This window comes from Sus scrofa, chromosome 2 (assembly GCF_054392235.1).
Source record: "Sus scrofa isolate SSC_HxYL_T2T_F1_AM1 chromosome 2, Sscrofa_HxYL_maternal_Yorkshire_Landrace_v2.0, whole genome shotgun sequence".
Lineage (NCBI taxonomy): Eukaryota > Metazoa > Chordata > Mammalia > Artiodactyla > Suidae > Sus > Sus scrofa.
In genome coordinates, this window is record NC_139384.1 from 93131877 (window position 1) to 93157593 (window position 25717).

General features: G+C 43.7%; 1 long non-coding RNA gene across 1 annotated transcript; it reads left to right on the plus strand.

The window, feature by feature from the left end:
- Window positions 1-530: 530 nt before the first annotated feature.
- LOC146405578 (uncharacterized) lies at window positions 531-22588 on the plus strand. The gene is made up of 3 exons (XR_014838055.1): window positions 531-616; window positions 12031-12140; window positions 22461-22588. It is a non-coding gene; the product is annotated as an uncharacterized LOC146405578 (long non-coding RNA).
- Window positions 22589-25717: the final 3129 nt, after the last annotated feature.

Consider the following 25717-nt stretch of genomic DNA (forward strand, 5'->3'; position numbering starts at 1 on the left):
GCCTAAACAGGAAGGACCAGAAAGAAAGGCCAGGAGATGCATCTGTTCCCAGACTAAGACATTTCAAAGCATTTGGAGGTCAACCTCTAGTCTATAATCTAGTGGCCCTGCTGCCAGGGATAGAGGAGGCACAGGTGGTTGTAGAAGTCCCAGTAGGAGATCATAGATAATGAGGGAAACCTGGGAGATGCTGGGAGCGACCACTGTAGTTTAGGAAAACCGCCAGAACAAGGCAGGCTTGCTTAACTAGTGGAGGTGCTAGAACTGCCTCAGGTCTTTGGGTGGGGGATGGGATGAGGTCTGCATTTAGATTCAGACCAAGGGCTAGAGTTTGAAGACCGCCCTTCAGCTGATTGGAATACAAACCTTACTGGATGTTAAGGAGGAGCTGCTACTCCCAAAAAGGAAGAGGCGGGCCTTTCCAGCCCCCGTGCCCCTAGGATGATAAGACTGGCCCACCGGAGCCTCAGGGCAGAGCTTCCTTCCTGCCCGCTTGCATCTCTTATTAAGCGTCCTATCCTATTAAATCTGTTTCTTGCCTCTCACCTTGTCTCTTGCTGAATTCCTCCTGCACGGAGGCGTAAAGAACCTGAACCTTAGTGAGTCCAGACACAGGGTGAGTAACTCGGATTTAAAACTGTGGGTTTAAGTCCCAATCTGGCTTTAGGCTGGGTTCGAGTCCCAATCTGGGGGATTTTGGCTGGGCTTAAGTCCCAGCACATGGGTTCAAGTCCCAATCTGTGTTCTGGCTAGGTTCAGGCCATTAGTGCTGTCAATTTCACTGCCACCGTGATTGTGTTTTCCATCTGTTAGCCTTGTGAGGGTTAAATGCCTTCTCATACACGCCTCGTTCCCTTTCAGAGTGAGCTCGTGAGGGAAGGGGGATTGTAGGATGCTTTCAGAGACAAGGAAACAGATCCCCAAAGATGTGAACACTGACCCAAACTTCCAGAGCCAGTTCTTGACAGAGTTTAACTTTTCCTGCTGAACTCCCCTTTCTCAGAGTTGGACAATTTCTCAAGGACCTGTACATTCCGTATGAAAATGAAGATTTGGGGGAAGTTCCTGCTGTGGCTCAGTGGTTAATGAATCTGACTAGGAACCATGAGGTTGCAGGTTCAATCCCTGGCCTAGCTCAGTGGGTTAAGGATCCGTCGTTGCTGGGAGCTGTGGTGTGGGTCGCAGACACGGCTCGGATCCCGCATGTCTGCCAGTGGCTACAGCTCTGATTACACCCCTGGCCCGGGAACCTCCATTTGCCAAGGGAGCGGCCCTAGAAAAAGCAAAAAGAAAAAAAGACCAAAAAAAAAAAAAAGAAAATGAAAGTTTTGGTTTCCATGGTGATGATAATCTGTATCAGTTACTAGAAACAGATTCTGAATCGTCTAGAGGACCACCCTTCAGTCGTGCTCTGGTCATCAGAATCCTGTGTTTATCCTTTGATTTGTGTTTATTACTGAGTTTATACCAAGTAAAATTCAATTGACTTCCTGGTGTGCTACATCCCTGAGAGAGATTTTTTTTGCATCAGGCTGAACCCAGAAATGTGAGCGAATTGAATCATCTCAGAACACACCAAACATAGACATGTCAGACTAAGAAGGAACTTGCCCCATAACGTCCATGTTTACATTTCCAGTGGATGTGCCCTGTGGTCTCAGTCTTTGAAAAATCTCAATTTTCAACCATTCAATTAACAATAATTTTAGTAGTCAGTATGCCTTGAAAAATGGCTCTGTTCTGGAGTGTAACAATAATTGGATTAGTTGCCCACTGAATGCAGACACATATCTTCAAATGAAAGAGAAAACTTTACAGAGTTATCAAGTGACATGGGCATTGCTCACTTGCAGAGTTTGTGGCTAAGTGAAAGGTCTCCTTCTCCTAAACTACAGTCAAAGCTGGGGTATGTTAATACCTCTGGGTCGTGTTCAAACTGATGTTTGGGGGGAGCTATATTTTCAAAATCACAACAGAGAAAAAGTCTTAATATAGGACCAGCACTGAGCTAACACTTTGCTGCTATCAACCCCAAACTGGCAATTGAGTTTCTGCCAGACAATATCATCCACTTACCTGTCACATTCATGTAATATCATGAATTTGCATTTTATTGCCTTTATGGTATCTGATTTTAGTTTTGTTCTACAGTTAGCAGTTATCTATAAGAATGGATTTGGAGTTCCTGTCGTGGCGCAGTGGTTAACGAATCTGACTAGGAACCATGAGGTTGTGGGTTCGATCCCTGCCCTTGCTCAGTGGGTTAAGGATCCAGCGTTGCCGTGAGCTGTGGTGTGGGTCGCAGACGCATCTCGGATCCTGCATTGCTGTGGCTCTGGTGTAGGCCAGCGGCTACAGCTCTGATTGGACCCCTAGCCTGGGAACCTCCATATGCTGCGGGAGCGGCTCAAAAAAAGGCAAAAAGACAAAAAAAAAAAAAAAGGAATGGATTTTATTTTACTTTATCTGCTTTTTATGGCCACAGGTACAGCATATGGAGGTTCCCTGGCTAGGAGTCAAATCAGAGCTACAGCTGCCAGCTTATGCCACAGCCACAGCAACATCAGATCCAAGCCACACCTTCAATCTACGCCACAGCTCACAGCAGTGCTGGATCCTTAACCCACTGAGTGAGGCCGGGGATTGAACTCATGTCCTCATGGATCCTAGTCAGGTTCGTTAACCGCTGAGCCACAAAGGGAACTCCTATAAGAATGGATTTTATACATTGTTTTATGGTTGTACATATAGAAGTAACACTGTAATAAAAATTTGAATGATGGTTGAGGGTCTGTGATAATTTTCCAAGAATGTGAAGGGGTCCATTCATTACCTTGTTCAAGGAACTTATACTGGAGGAAAGTTTTCTTGTCTTCCAGGGCGGCTCACACTGAGAACTGCCCACAGATGCTGTTTCTTCCTCCTTTTTCTTCTCTAACATCAGCCCCAATTCTTACTGCAACTCTGCCTGAGCTCCTCGGCCCTTCACGGGGACTCTCCTTCTTGGGAAAATTTTGAGACCCTAATCTAGTTCAGTTACCTTATTTTATACATGAAGACACTGGGGCCTAGATGGATACAGTGGCTCTAGTTCAAGGTCACTAGTGACTGTAGCCAGCTCTCCTGACCCTTAGGACAGGGACCAGATCCACAGCAACAGTCATTATTCCTGAAGGCCTGCTAGTCTCCTGTATTAAATGGGAGGCTGACCCACCTGCAGCCATGAAACAGGGTGTTTCAAGAGGGGTCATTACTGATGGAGTGGACTCCTCCTCACCCTCTGGCCAATCTAGTGCCCAAGCTCCCAGCTTGAGCCTCCTGCTTCCCTGAGCAGAGGCTGCAGATTGAAGGGCATAGACATTGCCCTGGAGACAGTAACCTGACCCTGGACTTGGATCTGCCAAGGAGGAGTGGGCGGCCTTGGGTGAGCCATTGCTCCTGTGCAGGCCTTAGCTTCCTCTTCTGTAAAATAATCAGGGTTATGGTAGAATTTCAGTGTCTCCCAATCGTCTCTGAAGGTGATAATCCCTTGCAGTGTTTCTTTTCTTTTTTCTTTTTTTTTTGTCTTTTGTCTTTTTAGGGTTGCAATATGAAGGTTCCCAGGCCAGGGGTCTAATTGGAGCTGTTGCCGCCCTATGCCAGAGCCACAGAAGTGCCAGATCCAAACCATGTCTGCAGCCTACACCACAGCTTATGGCAGTGCTGGATCCTTAACCCTCTGAGTGTGGCTAGGGATTGAACCTGCAACCTCATGATTCCTAGTCGGATTTGGGTTTCCACTGCGCCATGATGGGAACTCCCCTTGCAGTGTTTCTTCTTCTTCTTTTAAATAGTTATTTCCCCAATACATTTTTTTCCCTGCTGTACAGCATGGTGACCCAGTTACACATACATGTACACATTCTATTTTCGCACATTTTCATGCTCCATCATAAGTGACCAGACATAGTTCCCAGTGCTACATAGCAGGGTCTCATTGCTAATCCATTCCAAAGGCAATAGTCTGTATCTGTTGACCCCAAGCTCCCCAACCACCCCACTTCCTCCCCCTCAGCAACCACAAGTCTGTTCTCCATGTCCATGATTTTCTCTTCTGTGGAAAGGTTCATTTGTGCCTTATATTAGATTCCAGATATAGGTGATATCATATGGTATTTGTCTTTCTCTTTCTGACTTACTTCACTCAGTATGAGAGTCTCTAGTTCCATCCATGTTGCTGCAAACGGCATTCTTTTGTTCATTTTTATAGCTGAGTAGTATTCCATTGTGTATATAGACTACATCTTCCTAATCCAATCATCTGTCGATGGACATTTGGGTTGTTTCCATGTCTTGGCTATTGTAAATAGAGCTGCAGTGAACATGCGGGTGCATGTGTCTCACTTACAGTGTTTCTTAAAACCCTACGTTCCTGGGCCCTAACCCAGATTTGGAATATCAAGGGCCAGATGCCTAGTAACCTCAATTTAGTAAGGGCCTCAGCTCACTGCTATCATGGGGAAAACACAAGACTTGCTGAGCACCAAGGCCTCTGCCAGCTCTTCAAACTGAGACATCAAAAGTCCAAGATGCACTGCAAGTGTGACTCTGAGAGGAAGACCCTAGAATCAGCATCAGCAGTTCAATCCTTTTGTCAGCGGGTCACTCAGCAAGGCTCCAGGGGACTGGGGAAATGGGGGAGGGGGGAGTTCTAATAAGGGGAATCAACTGAGAGAGGGTGCGGGCCGGCCTCCAAAGGGAGGCAAAGACAGTGGTGGAGAGCCACAGCAATGCCGGCGGAGGCCTGAGCCTGGAGTGGAGCCATCTTGCTTCCTCCAGGGCTCCAAGGGCAACCAGCTCTGTGATTCTGTTTCAGAAGCAGAGTGTTTGCCCAGTGTGGTGGGTAGACTAGTGGTGGACCTGCTTCAGAGGAATCAGCTGGGCCCTCTGCTGACACATCCTGACTCTATAAGAGGCCAAGTACCATTTTCTGTCTTAATAGGCAGTGACTCCATCTAGTCAAAGACAGGCAGAGGGATGTAAAAGAAAAATGATTCTGACACTTGTTAGAATGGTTACATTTCTGGAGGAGTTCCCATCCTGGCGCAGTGGTTAATGAATCCGACTAGGAACCATGAGGTTCCGGGTTTGATCCCTGGCCTTGCTCAGTGGGTTAAGGATCCGGCGTTGCCGTGAGCTGTGGTGTGGGTCGCAGACATGGCTCAGATCCCACATTGCTGTGGCTCTGGCGTAGGCCAGCGGCTACAGCTCCAATTCTACCCCTAGCCTGGGAACTTCCATATGCCATGGGAGCGGCCCTAGAAAAGACAAAAAACCAAAACAACAACAACAACAACAAAAAAGAATGGTTTACATTTCTTTCTTTTTTTTTTTCTTTTTTTTTTTTTTTGTCTTTTTAGGGCCGCACCTGCAGCACATGGAAGTTCCCAGGCTAGGGGTTGAATTGGAGCTGCAGCCGCCGGCCTACGCCACAGACACAGCAACACCAGATCCAAACCATGTCTGCAACCTACAGTACAGCTCACAGAAACATCAGATCTTTAACCCACTGAGAAAGGTCAGGGATCAAACCTGTGTCCTCCTAGATACTGATCAGATTTGTTACCACTGAGCCACAATGGGAACTCCCTGACACTTGTTAGAATGGTAAGGAAGACTCCATGTGAGACTACTGCAAGAGGAGAGAGAGACTGAACTCAACTCTGAATACACGAAGGCACCCCGGAATTTATGGCCAGCAAGCAGAGTGAGGGGTCAGCAGATGGAAAGTTACTAAGGGGAACTCCATTACACATCAAGAGTAGGGGGATTCTGGAGTTCCCATTGTGGCGCAGTGGTTAACGAATCCGACTAGGAACCATGAGGTTGTGGGTTCGGTCCCTGCCCTTGCTCAGTGGGTTAACGATCCAGCGTTGCCGTGAGCTGTGGTGTAGGTCGCAGACGCGGCTTGGATCCTGTGTTGCTGTGGCTCTGGTATAGGCTGGCGGCTACAGCTCCAATTAAACCCCAGCCTGGGAACCTCCATATGCCATGGGAGCGGCCCAAGAAATAGCAAAAAAAAAAAAAAAAAAGAAAAAAAAGTAGGGGGATTCATATACAAAAATCTGTATATGAATGTTTGTTATACTTTTATTTGTAATTGCCAAATCTTCAAAGCAACCAAGATGTTTTTCAGTAGGTGAATGGAAAAACAAACTACAGTAAATTCATACAATGGAATAGTGCTCAGCAATAAAAAGAAATGAGCTAGAGTTTCTGCTGTGGCGCAGTGGGTTAAGAATCTGACAGCAGCAGGTCGAGTCGCTGCAGAGGCATGGCTTGGCTCCTCAACTCAGCACTGTGGGTTAAAGGATCTGGTTTTGCTGTGGCTGCATCATAGGTTGCAGCTGCAACTCAGATTCAGTCCCTGGCCCAGGAAATTTCATATGCTACAGGATGGCCATGAAAAATAAAGAGAGAGAGAAAGAAATGAGCTATCAAACAACAAAAAAGACATAGAGGAAGCTTAAATGTGTATAGTTAAATGAATGAGGCCAATATGAAAAGACTATATTCTATATGATTTTAACGACATGACATTCTAGAAAAGTCAAAACTATTTAAAAAAAGTGAAAAAGTTAGTGGTTGCCAGAGGCTCAGGGGAAGGAGAAAGGGATGAATAGGTGCAGCCCAGGGGATTTTAGGCAGTGAAACTCTTCTATGTGACACCGTAAGGGTGGATATGTGTCATTATACATTTGTCAAAGCCCACAGAATGTACAACACAGAGTGAACCTTTTCTTTTTTCAAAAGCCAGTGCCCTGGTCTTGGCTTCTAGGTGTCAGGCAGTGACCCCTTGCTAGGTAATAGCAGGAGCCTGGTTAATGTTCCATCAAGGAAGAAGTCTTTGTTAGGGGCTGTGAACTGACATGGTTGAGCCGAGTTAAGAAAAAGCTGGTGGAAACATGAATTTCTCGCTGTCAAGATGAAGAAGTTGGTTGAGAGGAAGAATCACCTCCAGGTCAATATGGAGGGTTGAAGAGGGGACTTAGACTGCTTAACAGAGACAATGTTAATAAGAAATTGTAGTAACTATAGCTCTCATTTATTATTGACTAGGTGTCAGGAATTTTATATACATTATTTCAGATCCTTAGGAAGACCCTCAAAGATCATGTTATTTTAACTTAACAGGTGAGGAAATTCAGTCTCAGGAAAAGCGTTGTTGATGTCAGCAGTCGAATCCAGGTCCATTTGACTCTAAAACACCAATTATTTTCCCTATAGTGTGAATCTTATACATAGCAGTACGGAGACACTATGAACTTGTCAAGTTAATGGATAAATGAACACAGGAACTCTCTTTCAAGCCTAAAAGAGGTTTCCAGATAAAAAGACTTGTCTCGTCTCTCTCAAGCCTCAAGAATTGTGTGAGCCTCTTACCCACACTAACCTGCCCACCCTGCTCTGTCATTGTTTCACTGTATCAATTTTGATAATAATGTAGTTTTTGTTTTGTTTTGTTTTGTTTTGTTTTGTTTTTAAGTGGGGAGTTCCTGTTGTGGCTTAGTAGTAACGAATCCGACTAGTATCCATGAGGATGAGGGTTCCATCCCTAGCCTCACTCAGTGGGTTAAGGTTCTGGCGTTGCGCTGAGCTGCGGTGTAGGTTGCAGACAGGGTTTGGATCTGGTGTTGCCGTGGCTGTGGTGCAGGCTGGCAGCTGCAGCTCCAACTTGACCTCCAGCCTGGGAACCTCCATATGCTGCAGCTGCAGCCATAAAAAAAATTAATAATAATAATAAAAAAGTGACTAAGCTGCATAATGGGATGGGTTACTTGGTTACAAGACTGTACATTTAGTGGGCAGCTGAGCTCTTAGAAACTCTGGGGCAGAAGGAAGTCCCATGGGCACCATGTGCAGGTCCTGGTTGTGTTAATGTCTTGGGGTCGCTGACTTCCTTTTACCCTTTTGCTAAAGGCTGCTGGTCAAAGTGGTGGGAGAGAAGGCTTGTGACTTAGGGGTGGAGAAGCTTCATTCCACAGTCTGTATCTGTGGTGATACAGCCTATTCCCAGATGTGCACTGTTGATTTGAATGCTCAAATGGTTAGAAATATTAAGAGCTAATCCAAACTATCAGAATTGTTGGCTCCAACTCTAGGAAAGAAGGATAAACAAAATCTTTCTAAACTGGATTATTTTTCTTTGCTTTTCCAACTCATCAGAGAGAAGCTTTCAACACCAGAATGTTTTATTAGTATTTTTTCTAAAAGGCTTTATTATTTTGTTAATTAAGCTTATCACAAGCATAGCATCTTTGTATTGCTAATAGGGTTTCTTTCAAACCATGTTGACATTTCAGTTATTGCTGAACTTTTTTTCCTTTTCTTTTCATGAAATATGTCATGTCTTATTGGCTGCCCTTTTAGGGACATTTTTATCATACTGATTGGTGTGCTTATATAATGTGCAGTGAGGACAGATTGACAGAAGCCTGGAGTGGAGAAGAAGGAAATAATTGTATGCCTGGTGCAGAATGTGTATTTGCAATTTTCTATGTAAGCCACCAAGTATAAAACATCATGAAATAGTGATGTGAGCTATTTAGGAGAAATAGTTCTTTTGTGTATGGTCTCAGCCTATGGATAGTGATGCTATCCGCTAGCAATGCCTGGGGGCACTCACCTGGACAGGTACTATTTGTGACAAGGCCCACACAACATTTCCCAACCAGTGCTGTGGCTGGACCTGCCCTTGAGGTTCCTATTCTAGTTGCAAATTGAAACCTGGCAACAATCTGTTGTACCAGGGAATTTTGAAAAAACAAGATTTGCTACTGGAAAGTCCTGGAGGGTACATAGCACTCCTGGGATCACACAGCAAGGCTGCCATGGGTTGGGGGGAGGGGTGGATTCTAGGGTTGGGCTTTTATTGGGGTGAAAGTTGGGGTGCCTGAGATCTCACAGGTTCACGCTTTTCGTGACTTCTAAAGCTAGGATTAGAGTATAACCTAGGTCCTAGTGCTATTCAAAATCAGCACTTATTGTATCTTGCTTCAAGGAAGCCATTATGTATTTCATCATGTCTAAGATGCTTTTGAGGTGGGCAATGTTTCTATTCTGCCTGAAGGCGTCAATGGAGTTTCCTATTATTGCCTCACGACTGCCACCTGGTGGACAGTTATTGTAGGACACATTGACTGCATCCTTTCACAGATGCATGCTGATCTTAGGTTAGAATGAGAAAAAAGAATAGAGTGTACTTTAGAATTGTGGAAACAGGGTATATTTGTATGAAAGAAATATTAGGCACTAATTCTTCAGCTTACATAAGATTTTCACATTAGGTCCTTAAATAATGACTCTGGTTTTTAAAAATATAGTTTGATTTACTAAATCCCAGTGATAAACAGTTTGTTGAAAATGTTACTATCATACAAAGGAGATGAGAGCCGGCAGTACAGCCTTGCAGCAGCTGTGCTTATTGCCTACATTTTGCCTGCTGAGAAAAAAAAGACTCTTATAGCTTACATAATTTAGTCCTGATTCTCTCTCTCTTTCTCTCCTTTTGGAAAGTATAGATACAAAATTATTCATAGTTAGCTTTCATTTCAAATCATAAGTTAATAGCAGACCACATAAGATAGGTAAACTAGGTTTTCCGTGCCTCAGTGTTTCAGCCTGGAAAATGTCAGGGAACATTTCTCTGTGTATTTCTATTTTGAGCAGGTACAGAGCACAAGCTGGAGAGGTCTGGCTCCTTTACTGTCTACTAGCTGTGCAAGGCTTGTGCCTCACTGGGTCTCTGTTACGTTGATTGTTAAATGGATGCATTCACTAAGCCTTCCACCTCCTCGAGACTCCTGGGTGCATCAAATGAGACAGTAGGAGGAAGAATTTTGGTTAACTGTTAAAAGCTTTATACAAGTATGATGAGACTCATTCAACCAATATTCGGGGCTGGTTTTGGCAAGTGCCTGTGGTAGTAAAAAAGATCTCTACAATTAAAAATTTTTTGTCTTTTAGAATAATTTGGAATGAAATCAAAGGTTTGGATCAAAGTCTATGTGATGTAAAGAATTGGGGCTATTTTAAGGTTTAAAAAATAATGACAAATTGTTGGAGTTCCCGTTGTGGCTCAGCGGTTAGTGAACCCAACTGGCAGCCATGAGGTCACGGGTTTGATCTCTGGCCTTGCTCGGTGGGTTGAGAATCCGTCATTGCCATGAGCTGGGTGTAGGCTGCAGATGACTCTCATATTCTGAGTTGCTGTGGCTGTGGTGTAGGCTGGCAGCTGCAGCTCTGATTGGACCCCTAGCCTGGGAAACCTCCATATGACCCAGGCGCGGCCCTAAATAGACAAAAAGACCAAAAAGAAATAAACTTGTAACCCTGAAGACAATCTCCTTCCTTCTCTTTTTGCTTATTTGCATTTTCTGATACTCTATAAGAAACATCAGTTGCATAGTAAAAAATAATAATAATGAGAAACTGTTATCTTCAAGACTGCGATTAAGCCACTGGCAATGACATTCAGGTCTGCTCCATGAGTGGGTGTGAGTTTGGTGCCCAGGTTCTCAGGAAGTCCACCCAAGAGCAGCCTCAACTTTCTCCCAGGTGTGCCTTCACCTGGCAGGTATGGGGGCACCTCCCAAGCTGGGGCATGAACCCCTGTCTTTAGGCAGCTAAACCTCAGAGCCCCCAGTGGTCTCTGAAATGAGCCTCCGGGACCCTTCAGGGAGCAGACCCAGGCCTCCTCAAGGAAGGTGGAGACTCTTCTGTGGGTCTGTCACTTGGGGTTTCCTTTCTCCTTCTGCTTCTCATGGCCCTGGTTTGAAATAATCCTTCCCGGGTCCTGACTAGGTGTCTGACAGAAGGGCTGCAAGTGTGTGTGACCCTGGCTCCAGGAGATGAAGAAAATCTGACCTGGAGGGCTTGCGGCCCGTGAAAAATCTGTCATGGAAATCAGATCACGGCAAGTCAAGGTCATGGAAAATCATCTTCAGTGGGAATGAAAAGTATTGTTGGCTTTTATTATTTTGTAAATAGTTTAGCCTACTTAGAACTTTTAGGGCAAAAAATTTTAAGTTTACTTATTCGTTTGTTCATGTCTTTTTTAGGGCCACAGCCATGGCATATTCCCAGGCTAGGGGTCGAAATGGAGCTGTGGCCGCCGGCCTGCACCACAACCACAGCAACACCAGATCCTTAACCTACTGAGCAAGGCCAGGGATTAAACCTGCATCCTCATGGATACTAGTCAGATTTGTTTCTGCTGAGCCACGACTGGGACTTCTGTATATATTTATTTAAATTGGAGACGATGTGTGTTCATGGCTGTAGTTAACTTTATTAAAATACATCTTTATAGGGAAGCTATCGTGTGTTTGTGTGTGTGTGTGTGTGTGTGTGTGTGTGGCATATGCATGTGTTAATACAAGCACACTGACATTTATGGAAAGTTATTGGAGGTGATTGGCAGTGAATGTACCTGAGCCGTTCTTGTGCATGATCATTGGCCCCCAGGAACCCCGAGGGACTAAGTGTGACATAGGAAACCACTTTTAGCCTCACCAGCTTGGTTACTCGGAGTTTACCTGCACCTGCCATGCAGGCAAAGTTTTCCAGGAGCTACAGTCTGGGAAAGCCCTACTTATACTTTAGGTGCCGTGAAGCCATGGGTGAAAGGCAGAGAAGGTGTTATTGGGTGGCTCCTGGACACAGCCAAATGATTCTTGTTTTGCAGAGTCTTTTTTTCTTTCTTTCTTTTTTGCTTTTTAGGGCCACACCCTCAGCATATGGAGGTTCCCAGGCTAGGGGTCGAATCAGAGCTACAGCTGCCAGCCTCCACCACAGCCACAGCGATGCGGCATCCATAATCCACTGAGCGAGGCCGGGGATTGAACCTGTCACCTCATAGTTACTAGTTGGACGTGTTTCCCCTGCACCACAGTGGGAACTCCTGCAGAGCCATTTTATTTCTTTTTGAAAAATGTAAAAAGATCTGTGTGTATGTAAATGTAAAAAAAAAATACCTGTTTTATGATTCAGATCTGAAGGCATTTCCTTTGCATCAGAAAGAGGGGAGATATCCGTCACCTACACGAGAAGGAAGAGCCTTGACGACGCTGATGTGCAGGGATTTACAAAACATCCCTCAGGTAAAGTGAGAGCTTTCTGAGGGAGGGCTGAGCTGAGGCTCTGTCATCTCGCCTCAGTCTTAGGGAAACTCAATGAGTGCTGGTGGGAAGCAGGAGGAAGCGAAGGAGGGAGGAAAGAAGGAAATCATTAGGGTCCAAGCCTTGAGGAAGCAGGTGTCAGGCTCAGCAGGAATCCTTTAGTCCTGCCAAAGACCATCTAGAAGAGACTTTAGAAAAAAGATCATTTCCCAAAGTAACCAGTTTCTCAATAAGTAGAGGATGTTAAGCCAGGCACAAGTTGTGTCCTGGCCGTGCAGTCATACGTGTCTGGGCAGATGGATGAATGAGTGGGATGGGTGGCTCCAGTGAGTCTACTGATGGGAGCCATGTGGTCCAGGGTGGAGGCTCTTCTCTGGGCAGGTTTGAGGAGGTTGAGGCAGTGGGGATTGGAGAGTGAAGGGAATGTCTGATCCTGGCTGCTGGGCTGGTCCTCTGGAATCTGCCTGGAAAGGGGGAGCGGGGGCGGGTGAGCAAACACAACCAGGGCTAACCGAGCTGTTTGTTTTTTTTAAATTGAAGTATAGTTGATTTACAATGTTGTGTTAGTTTCAGGTATACAGCCAAGTGATCAAGTTATACGCGTATATTCTTTTTCAGATTGTTTTCCATTATAGGTTATTACAAGATATTTAATATAGTTCCCTGTGCTCTACAATAGGTCTTTGTTGTTTATCTACTTTATTTATAGTAGTGTATATCTCTTCATCAGAAATTCCAGATTTATTCCTCTCCCCTCCCCCTTTGGTAACCCTACGTTTGTTTTCTATGTCTGTTAGTTTATTTCTCTTTTATAAATTAGTTTATTTGCATCATTTTTAAAGATTCCACATGTAAAGTGCTATCAATTTGTTTTTGTCCTTCTGACTGACTTCACTTAGTATGAGTATCTCTCTAGGTCCATCCATGTTGCTGCAAATGGCATTATTTCATTCTTTTTTATAGCTGAATACTATTCCATTATATATACACATATATGTATGTATACACCCCCCCACACACACACCTTTTTTTTAATCTATTCATCTGTCAATGGATATTTATGTTGCTTCCATGTCTTTGCTGTTGTAAACAGTGCTGCCATGAAGATTGGTTTTCTCCAGATATATTCCTAATAGTGGGATTGCAGGATCATATGGTAGCTTTATTTTTAGTTTAGTTTTATGTTTTCTTTTTTGGCTGCACCTGTGGTATACAGAAGTTCCCAGGCCAGGGATCAAACCTGTGCCACAGCAGTGACAATGGTCAGATCCTTAACCACTAGACCACCAGGGAACTCCTATTTTTAGGGTTTTTTGGTTTTGTTTTTTAGGGCCACACTCGAGGCATATGGAGGTTCCCAGGCTAGGGGTCGAATTGGAGCTGTAGCCACTGGCCTACGCCAGAGCCATAGCAACGTGGGATCCGAGCCGCATCTGCGACCCACACCACAGCTCACGGCAACGCCAGATCGTTAACCCATTGAGCAAGGGCAGGGACCAAACCCGCAACCTCATGGTTCCTAGTCAGATTCGTTAACCACTGCGCCACAATGGAAACTCCTGTTTTTAGTTTTTTAATGTACCTCTATATTGTTCTCCACAGTGGCTGCAGCAGTTTACATTCCCACTAACAGCATAGGAGAGTTCCCTTTTCTCCACCACTTCTCCAGTATTTATTATTTGCAGACATTTCAATGATGGCCATTCTGCCCAGTGTGAGGTGATACCTCATTGTAGCTTTCATTTGCATTTCTCTAAAATGAGAGATGTGGAACATCTGTTCATGTGTCTGTTGGCCGCCTGTATGTCTTTTTTAGAGAAATGCAAATTTAGGTCCTCTGCACATTTTTTGATTGGGTTGTTTTTGTTTGTTTTACATGCAGCTGTTATGAGATGTTTGTGCATAAGGACCTGTTTTCGTGTGTATATTGTTTATACATAAGGAGCTGTTTTCATGAAGGACTGTTGGTGCTCAGAGGGCAAAGTGCGACACAGTCTGAGAAAAGGATTTTCTTCTTGTTTCCCTCTGTCAGCACTTTTGGTGTCAGGAACCAAGTCTGTTTAAACAGGAAAAAAAAAAAAAAAAAAGGACTGAAAAGCCATTGGTTCACAGAAACACCAGGACGTCTTGCAAAGCAGGTTGGAGGAAGGCTAGGAACCAAGGACACTGGGCAGCTGCAAGGCCATAGCCAACATCGGGCCAGTGAGGACAGGCTGTGGCATTTCATATAATATCTACAGTTTGCAGGAACTGGATATTGCTGTGGTCACTGCCGTCACTACTATGGGCTCTACTGTCCTTCGTGGTCTGTGTCTCCAATTCAAAAATCTGGAGTTGGAGCATCTGATGGGTTAAACCCTCATCACCTACTTGCATTCTAGCTGCAAGGGAGGCTGGGAGGAGGGAGGGCAGGTAAAGGAGAATGAATCTAGGAAAGGAAGCACTTGGGCTTTTTGGCTTCATTAAAGGGAGGGGATTTGAGACATTGTTTTGGGAGCAACAGGGAACTGGTGAATTTAACTACCCAGAAAATAAAATATGTCTGCTCTGGAAAAGTGAGCCTCAAGCTGAAAGACAATGACAAATTATCAGAGTAAACTTCCTGGAACACCTTGTTTAAGGACAAATGAACTAGTCCTCTATTGACTTACTTTTATGTCCCAAGGGAGAGTAGAGAAAGAAGATCTGAGACTATTTGTTTTTAACAAAGAAGAATGTCGTTGATACCTTCTAGGGTCACAAATCTCAATGTGAATCGAGTTTTCCATGACTAACAGTCAGCATATATATAGACTAAAAGCTGCGTTTTTCAGGAACAGCACCAAACTTTGAAAGCCAGATATACCTCAGAAAAGGACTTTTTATAGGCATTCTCATGAGGAAAATTTTATGGTTACTAAATATAAAGCAGGATTTCATTCTTAGAAATTCCAGCTTCCAGGAGTTCCCATTGTGGCACAGTAGAAACGAATCCGACTAGAAACCAGGAAGTTGTGGGTTCGATCCCTGGCTTTGCTCAGTGGGTTAAGGATCCGGTGTTGCCGTGAGCTGTGGCGTAGGTCAGAGAAGAGGCTAGGGTCTGGCATTGCTGTGGCTCTGGCATAGGCCAGCAGCTGTAGCTCTGATTCAACCCCTAGCCTGGGAACCTCATATGCGGCAGGCGCGGCCCTAAAAAGAAAAAAAAAGAAAAAAGGAAAAAAAGAGAAATTTCAGCTTCCAAATTTGTCTAAAATTATTTATTTTTATTTATTTATTTATTTATTTTTGGGGTGTTTTTGCCATTTCTTGGGCCGCTCCCGCAGCATATGGAGGTTCCCAGGCTAGGGGTCAAATTGGAGCTGTAGCCACCGGCCTACGCCAGAGCCACAGCAACGCGGGATCCGAGCCGCGTCTGCGACCCACACCACAGCTCACGGCAACGCCAGATCGTTAACCCACTGAGCAAGGGCAGGGACCAAACCCTCAACCTCATGGTTCCTAGTCGGATTCGTTAACCACTGCGCCACGACAGGAACTCCTAAAATTATTTTTTAAATTGTTGCTTAGTATTTCATCTTTTTTTCTGGCATCAGTAGCTCTTTTCATTATTATTTGCAATTAGCAGGGCTTCCTTTTTCTATCTTTTTTTTTTTTTTTTTTTTTTTTTGGTCTTTTTAGGGCCGTACCTGGGGCATATGGAAATTCCCAGGCTAGAGATTGAATCAGAGCTGCAGCTTCCAGCCTACATCACAACTCATAGCAACACTGGAACCTTAACCCACTGGGCAGGGCCAGGGATCGAACCTGCATCCTCATGGATACTAGTTAGGTTGGTTACCACTGAGACACAATGGGAATTCCCAGGACTTCCTTTTTTAAGGCGTAGAATCCCGTTTGCTAGAACTAAGTCCCAAAGTGCAAAGCTTAAGAAAATCTATGACTTGGCACATTAATGACCCACTTATATTATATAGACAAGAATAGGGAATGGAAAATTTCTGCCAAAGAATGACAGCCTGTGTAAATAACTTGGGAAGGAGGAGGTTATGAATATTCATCATATAAAAGCAGAATAGTGTAGCCTCGGAATCTCATTAATGCAGAAGTTCCTGCGCCAGGGATCAAACCGGTACCACAAGAGTAACCTGAGCCACTGCAGTGACAATGCCAGATACTTAACCCCCTGAGCCACATGGAAACTCCTCTTTTATTAATATTTGATGGCATCCTTTCCCATCTAGGATGCCATCAAACATTAACAAAAGAGGAGTTTCAATCTATCTTTCAATACTTTCAATCTGTCTGCATCCTTATATTTAAAGTAAGTTTCTTTCAAATAGTAATAAATGGGAGTTCCCTGGTGGCTCAGTGGATTAAGGATCTGGCATTGTCACAGGTGTGGCTCTGATCACTGCTGTGGCACAGATTTGATACCTGGCCTGGGAACTTCCCTAAGTCATGTGCATGGATTAAAAAAATAGATGATTCTTGCTTGATTCCCTTAGTCTAGTCTCCTGGAATGTTTAGTCCTTATACATTTAACATTGAATTTAAGTCTACTGTCTTGCTATTTACTTTCTTTTTGTCCCGTCTGTTTGTTGCAGTATGTCTCGTTTCCTGCCCTCTTTCAAACCAATCAAGTTTTTTGCTTGTTTGTTTGTTTGTTTTTGTCTTTTTGTCTTTTTGCCATTTCTTGGGCCACTTCCACGGCATATGGAGGTTCCCAGGCTAGGGGTCTAATTGGAGCTGTAGCTGCCAGCCTACACCAGAGCCACAGCAACTCGGGATCCGAGCCGCGTCTGTGACCTACACCACAGCTCATAGCAACGCCAGCTCCTTAACCCACTGAGAGAGGCCAGGGATCAAACTTGTAACTCATGGTTCCTAGTCGGATTCGTTAACCACTGAGCCACGACAGGAACTCCACAATTTTTTTTTTTTTTTGTCTTTTTGTCTTTTGTTGTTGTTGTTGTTATTGCTATTTCTTGGGCCGCTCCCGCGGCATATGGAGGTTCCCAGGCTAGGGGTTGAATCGGAGCTGTAGCCACCGGCCTACGCCAGAGCCACAGCAACGCGGGATCCGAGCCGCGTCTGCAACCTACACCACAGCTCACGGCAACGCCAGATCATTAACCCACTGAGCAAGGGCAGGGACCGAACCCGCAACCTCATGGTTCCTAGTCGGATTCGTTAACCACTGCGCCACAACGGGAACTCCAGGAACTCCACAATTATTTTTTATCATTCCATTTCTGTCTTCTCTGTTAGCTTTTCAGCTCTTCAGTATTTTGCTTATCTACTTAAGGAGACTGGTCAGGTCTCTCCAAAGTGAATTTCATAGGTGTTGTATTTGTTCCTCTTTTTCCTTCTTAATGGAATGCCAGTGCTTCTTCCCACTCAGTGCTGGTACTCCAGAAGATGCTGACCCCCTGGCACTGGTGCCCCGAAGATGCTGACCCTCAGTCGAATGGGTATGGCTGGTGGGTACGAGGGTAACCTCAGTCTCCATGACTGGTTAAGTGACCGTATGACCCAGCTGCAGTCCCTGAGACTAGAGGAGAGGTTTTTCTGGAAACTTCCAGGGAAGTTCTTCCTCACTCTGTTGGAAGGGATGTGGGACACCTCTTTCTCTCAGTGGACAGAGATGAGGCAGTCACACTATGACCCCCAGGGCCACCAGACTTAATATGAAGCTGAATGGTGGCCAACAGAGTGCAGAAGCTGAAGGAATCTGTGCCTTACTTGACATTGGTGAGCTGTTCTGTCCACTAACATTAAAGTGGACCTAACTCTGGACTTCTTCCCCTGTGAACAATGCACTCACTTATTTGTTCGAGTCGTCTTAGGTGGGTCTTATCTCACAGCTAAAAGCATCCTAACAACAGATGCAAGAAGCATATATTCATTTTTTTCTTTTTACTGCCATACCTGCAGCATATGGAAGTTCATGGGCTAGGGGTCAAATCAGAGCTGCAGCTGCCAGCCTCTGGCACATCCATGGCAGCACTGGATCCAAGCCACGTCTGAAAACTATGCCACAGCTCACAGCAGCACTGGAGACTTAACCCACTGAGTGAGGCCAGGGATTGAACCCACATGCTCAAGGAGACAATGTTAGGTCCTTATCCCGCTGAGCCACAACAGGAAATCTTACATTACTTTATATTCAGAAAAATAATAAAGATCAACTTTTAAAAATGCCTAAGTATTAGGGATTTGACATTGGCTTCCTGAAGACACAGAAATAGTTTTCTTCCCCCCACTCCTTCCTACTCAACACTGGCTCTGGTTATCTGTTACCTCACATTGCTTTGTGGGTAGTTAATCTGTATTGCATTGACTGGATCCACATGGCACAGTGATGATGACCCAGCACAAAGGTTGACAATTGTGTTAGGCTCTTTCTCATAGGATGACAGTGGTTGAGATATTTGATTTCTCTCCAAGTGGGCAACCACGTGAGAGCTAACCAAGGGCTCTCTTGGGAGGGGCCCTATAACATCTCATCAACACAGGCAAGGTGACATTAACGTTAAAAGAAGAATCCAGAATGGCACCGAGGGAGCGGTTCCTTCTCTGGAGAGGGCAGTCAGGCCAAACTCTGGCTCAGCTGGCTGGGCTCTTCCTTAAATACTGACAACCTGTTCCTGAAGCAACTGAGGGGCCTCTGAGGAAGAGGCTCATGGAGACAGGGCTGCATACCATTGACTTCATTCTCATTGACAGTCTCCTTGGCAGAAGGGCAAACACCAGGACAGCCAAGTAAGAGGAGAGAGAAGTTTTCCTTTTTTTTTAATTTTCTTTTTAGGGCTGCATCTGCGGCATATGGAAGTTTCCAGGCTAGGGATCAAATCGGAGCTACAGCCACCAGCCACAGCCACAGCCATGCCAGATCTGAGCCACATCTGCAACCTACACCACAGCTCATGGCAATGCTGGATCCTTAACCCACGGAGCAAGGCCAGGGACTGAACCCACATCCTCAAGGATGATAGTTGGGTTCATTACTGCTGAGCCACAATGGGAACTCTGAGAGAAGTTTTCATAACAAGACACACACCGTGGAAGAGGAGTTACCTGGCTTTGTGGATGAACCCTGTGAGCTGCCATGAGTACTGGATGCCAGTGCTTTAGTCAATGTCTGTGCCCCCCAGGAAGCCCTGGAACAAAGGGATAACAGGATAAGCTCGTTGGTATGGGTGGGTGCAAACCACTGCCCTGGGTGTTCAGGACTTCTTTTTATCCAAAAAGTTAGCAAGGGAAGTAAACAGTCACGTGGCATCAGACATGGACTGTTTCAGAAACGAAGGTTAAAAAAGGATATTGAGTTAAGCTAACAACTTGTTGAGTGATGAGATGAATTACTCACAAAAGGTAAAATGAGGGTTTCGAAATTCTGTTTCATCGCAGAGGCTCAAAAGGGAACATACTTATTTTTACAAAAGAATCAGAGCAGGTGCCAACAGGCCAGAGAGAGGATAAACCAGGTTCTTTCATAAGATTCTTAAAAATGCCTAAGTATTAGGGATTTGACATTGGCTTCCTGAAGACACAGAAATAGTTTTCTTCCCCCCATTCCTTCCTACCCGACACTGGCTCTGGTTATCTGTTTGTAGACAGGATGACAAAGTGAGAGGCAAGTGTTAGGATGCAGTTTGGAATATACCGGTTCCACCAGCCAGGAGCTAATTGCCCCATGAGCAGCAGTGTTCAGCCTTGACTGTACATTAGAATCACCCGGAAGGTTATCATATGTCCCCAGATGGCATCTTAGGTGGATAAAAAAGACTCTCTGGGGTGGGGTGCAGGGCATGGACCTTGGTGTTTTCTAAGCCTCTTCAGATGATTCCACTGTGGCAATTGAGAACCAGCTGCCCTCGGGGTGGAGCTTTTGTCCACCACTCTGAGCTTCTGGGCCTTCTGGTTCCCCGCAGGATGCAGGAGTTTCTATTGTGTCTGTAGGAGGACAGATGTTTCACTATAGCAGGAAAAGTGGCATATGAAAAACCCAGTCTTAGACATATTCAGTACATGACATTTTTTTCCCTAAGATTCTAAATATATTTAACAAATTGTAAATACGACATGCCTTCTAAAACAATGTTCTAGTCCATTTTCAACATTACCAGAGTTGTTAAAGGGACATTGTTTTGGTTCTGGGTTGTTTTTCTGTTAGGTCTTGTTTCTTCCAGATTCCACTTATTCGTGTTCCAGATTCTTCTTGTCCCATTCAGCCGCACCAGAATAAATTGTTATTTCCTCAGGGACCCTTTCTCTATTTGAGGAAGGCACTCACCCTTTTATTTATTGTAAGTTTCCATGACGATCTCTCTTTAGCACGCTCTATAAAATGTCTATGGATTATTTTATAGTAGACATTGAGATTTTTCTAAATCTGAAGATTTTTCTCTTCTTTCAGTGCTTGATGCCTCTCCCTTCCATTCTGTTATATTGAGATTCTAATATATTCTACTCTTTGTGTCCAAGAGACTCACTTGTTCATTTGGGTCTAAGATGAAAAGTTGTCCCTTGCGTTCTTAGCACCAACGTAGTCGTTTTTGATAGGAAAATGTTTTGGATTGATTTTCAGTTTAGTAGTTTCTGCCTACCCTGATGAGTAGAGGACTTTTTTTTCTTTTTCTTTTCTTGCTTTTTCAGGGCCCCACCTGCAGCATACGAAGTTCCCAGGCTAGGGGTCCAATCAGAGCTACAGCTGCCGGCCTACACCACAGCCACAGCAACACCAGATCCAAGCTGCATCTGCGACCTACACCACAGTTTGTGGCAATGCCAGATCCTTGACCCACTGATGAAGGCCAGGGAACAAACTCACATCCTCCTAGATGCTAGGACTCGTTTCTGCTGCGCCACAACAGGAACTCCATAGATGACCATTTTTAACTTGTCCTCAGGGAGTCTGGGATGAGGGAGATGATTTTGAGCAAAGATCCCCTGCCTGGTATGCAGATTCCCCAGGTAAGAGCGGCAGAGCAGGGCAGGGTAGGGCAGCACAGGGTCTCTGTGGGTCTTTGCTGCGTCACAGGGCTCAGTCCAGACTAGCACAGAGTATGGGCTCAATAAATGTGTGTCAGGAGATTGAATAACTGTTAGAGGAAATTTCTTGTTTCAGATATTTAAGCTTTTGGAGAAAAGATGGTGAATATAAAGTCAACTGAGCACCAAGAAAGTGTTCAAGATGCTTTCCACATATTGATTCTGGGATATGTAATATATCCTACTATTCTCCAGGGATGTGAAGAGGGAAATAACAGAAACATGTGCAGATTTAAGATACTTGCCAGGTTCATAAAGTAACATGAGTGGATCTGTCTGAATGGAGAACAATTTCAGTGAATTTGTAAATTAAAAAAAGCTGTGAGCTGCGGAGTAGGCTGTGGCTGTGGCTGTGGCTGGTGGCTGCAGCTCTGATTCAACCCTTAGCCTGGGAACCTCCATATGCTGTGGGTGTGGCCCTAGAAAGACAAACTGTATGTACACACACACACACACACATGTGCGTGCGCGCGCGCGTGTGTGTGTGTAAAATAAAACATGGAGAGAGAACTCAGCAGGCAGAATGTGGGATGGTCTGTTCACAGTGTAATACTGATGTATCCAATTGTAATTTCAATCCACAGAGGATAAATAAAATCACCAATAATAAAGTTCCCTGCTTCCCATCACTGGCATGATGCTAATGTAGGTGAATTGAGTTTATGTGCAACAGCTCCTCTCACACAGCTCAGAAAAGACTTTCCTGTCTCAAAGAGGAAAATCTACATGAAAGACAATAAACCCCTGCAATTTCCTTAAATCAAAGAACATTTACACAAATCTGTGGGTCATACCTCTTTTTTTTAAATTTATATGATGATTTTTTTCATTATAGCTGGTTTACTTTTTTCTAAAATTTATACAATGATTTTTATTTTTTTTCTGTACCCCTTTTCTTAAATGACTGCATCTCCTGTCTAAAGGGCCACCTGAAGTTTCAATCATGTTATAGTCCTTTTTCATACCTTTATTGTTATTTTGAAACCAATTATACATACTGTAATAATTTCTAAACAAAACATGTGGAAAGTTATTGTTTCCATCCTGAATTTTATTACTAGCCTCCGCTACTAAAAGAAGTAAGATGGTAAACGTAAAGCTCTAGCGAGGTGTGTAAGTCTGAAAAGGACTGTCACAGAAAAAAATCTGAATTTTAAAGAGAGCACCTAATTTAAGGATTTTGTAACAGTCAGTGTTTGTCCTGCTTTTCACTCTATTTTTATTCTCTTTACAACTATCAGGTTTGTAAACATCTGAATTATCCCACAGGCCATCCCCTAACAGATGTGAATACATTCAGTGCCACCCCCTGGAAATACATTCAGTGATACAACTTGCCGGATCCCCGACCCACTGAGCGAGGCCACGGATCAAACCGGCATCCTCACAGGTACGAGTCTGATTCGTTTCTGCTTCGCCACAATGGGAACACCTTCCAGCAATCTTGTCTTAATGTTGCTAAAAATGCCCAGCGTTTCAACTGCACTTGGAGCCAGTTTTCATATCTTAAGTGGTTTCCTCATTAATAAACTGGATAAAATCTTGGTCATGCATTCGTTTTATTTCTATGAGGGTGTCATGGAACATTTTGAAAATTATAGTTTATCACTTTCGAAGGTCATCTGCTGAGATGTTTGAGGAGAGAGCGTAGCCTGATGGAGACAACCTGATTTTCCTACACATCTTTTCTTGGCTTCTGGAATGAATCTTGGCAACAGAACTTTAATAACTTTTCTGACATTTTCTAGTTCTTTTTTTCTTTTTCTGCTGATGTCTTTGTTTTTATTTCTGGCTCGCACACCTTCAATATGTTGGTTTGAATTGGTGGCAGCTGTGACTGGGGAGTTGCTCGTCTGGTCTGACCGTTCTTGATCTCTGTTCGGTGTGTAATAAAGGCCTGTTCTCTGTTGGGTGGGAGATGGCAGAGAATCCACTTTAGTAACCTTATTTTCTTTCCTATTTGTACTCCTTTTTGATGTAATTGTCCTCTTTGTCTATTTGCAGCTTTAAATCAGTTAAGAATTACACGCTCATTGGAAGAAAAATAACTCTTTAAATTTTTGTGCTTCTGGTTCACTTCTGATGTGTAGCTAATGGTCTGGATACAAAGCTATAAGTTCTCCATGTGTTTGTGTACCTGTAATTAAGAAAGGCCTTTAACTCTCATTGTGTAATAGAAGTATTTTCCTAACACTGGAGGGTGTTAAAAAACTAGTAGTTCCCTGGTGGCACAGTGGGTTAAGGATTTGGTGTTGTCACAGCAGTGATGCAGGTTTGAACTCTGGGCGGGGAATTTCTTCATGGCACAGGTGCAGCCAAAAAAAAAAAAAACCTCAAACCTAGATTATAGTATCTCTTAAAGAAGAATTGTTTTGATTGGCTTATAAAAATAATCACATGAATCAAATATTCCCTCAAATCTCAGAAAATAAAGAAACTGAACCTTCTCCAGTATTTTGTGCTAAAATTAAATTTTTTTTTTTTTTTTTTTTTTTTTTTGCTTTTTAGGGCCACACCCATGGCATATGAAGGTTCCCGGGCTAGGGGTTGTGCTAGAATTTTAAGAAAAAGGTTTTCTTCTAGAAATTATTAGCTTGGAAACATTTTAAGAATTGAGTTCACACACTAAAGGTGAATCTTTGAAGAAATTAGCTTGGTTTAATAATTCTGGTTAAAAAAATAAAATCTAAAACCACAACAGTGGAATTCCTGTTGTGGCTCAGTGGTAACAGACCCAGCTAGGTATCCATGAGGATGCAGGTTGGATCCCTGGCCCTGTTCAGTGGGTTAAGGATCCATGTTGCTGAGAGCTGTGGTGTAGGTTGCTGCTTGGATCCCGCATCGCTGCAGCTTCACTTTGACTTCCACATGCCATGGGTGCAGCCCTAAAAAGAAAATAAATAAATAAACAGCAACAAAACAACAACAACAAAAATTTTTAAATTTAGTACTATGTCTTTACTGTGGTTTTATCAATATGGAGTAATGATACAAATATACATTTAATATTTTAAAATAGGATCTGGATTTGTTATCTCAAAGACTAGTTAATCTGAATTTTCATAATTTTTTATACTAGTTTACTTGTAAAATAAGATAAAATATTGCTACCTAATGTTTAAGATAATAAAGCTAAATTTGTATGCTATATTGTATCATGAAATTGACAAACTTCTAACATCACTAACAGTTTTAAAGGTTGTCGGCTTAGGCATAATTTCCAAAATCCTTAAGCAACTTAAAACTTGGATTAATAAATTATTGGTGAATAGTTATTGGATACCTAAGTTGTTTTTAAGTAAGACAGGCTATTGGAACAATGAGTATTAAACATAATTTTAGGTTTAAATACTTTTGCTTCTTAACTTTATAAGCTATAGGTGGGCTATATCTTTGGAACACATTTGAGGAATGTGTTGATTTTCACCGCTTTAATAAAGTGTTAAAGAGATATGGCTGTAGGAGTTCCCATCGTGGCACAGTGGTTAATGAATCCGACTAGGAACCATGAGGTGGCGGGTTCGGTTCCTGGCCTTGCTCAGTGGGTTAAGGATCCGGCGTTGCATGAGCTATGGTGTAGGTCGCAGACTCGGCTTGGATCCCGAGTTGCTGTGGCTGTGGCTGTGGCCGGCAGCTACAGCTCCAATTGGACCCCTAGCCTGGGAACCTCCACATGCCTCGGTAGCGGCCCTAGAAAAGGCAACAACAACAACAACAACAACAACAACAAAAGAGAGATGGCTGTAGAAAGTTACATATTCATGAGCTCCTGGTTTCTCCCAAGAAATAATTTTTTTTTTTTTTTTTTTTTTTTTGTCTTTTGTCTTTTGGTCTGTTGTTGTTGTTGTTGCTGTTGTTGCTATTTCTTGGGCCGCTCCCGCGGCATATGGAGGTTCCCAGGCTAGGGGTTGAATCGGAGCTGTAGCCACCAGCCTACGCCAGAGCCACAGCAACGCGGGATCCGAGCCGCGTCTGCGACCTACACCACAGCTCACGGCAACGCCGGATCGTTAACCCACTGAGCAAGGGCAGGGACCGAACCCGCGACCTCATGGTTCCTAGTCGGATTCGTTAACCACTGCGCCACGACGGGAACTCCGAGAAATAATTTTTTTTGAATGGAAGACCCTTTAAATTCTAGAATGCTTTATAATTTTTCGTAGTTTGATATACATGATTTCATATAATGCCATAATAACCCTTTTTTCCTCCTGACCCCATCCTGCCCCTGCCCCCATCTCTCTCCCCACTGGAAACCACTAATTTGTTCTCTGTATTTGCGAGTCTGCTTCTTTTTTTATTCACTAGTTTTTGTATTTTTTAGATTCCACACGTAAGTGGTATCATACAGTATTTGTCAAATGTAAGGGTGAATGGTTTTAGGTAAAAGTGAGTAAAATTGATTTGCACAACTGGTGAAGCACTAGCACTATTTCACGTGTGATTCAGCTTGCCTTTGGAGTGAACATCTATCATTCTTTGCTTTCCATGATTTCCCTTAGGCGGCCTTTGCCTCCTGCCTTCCA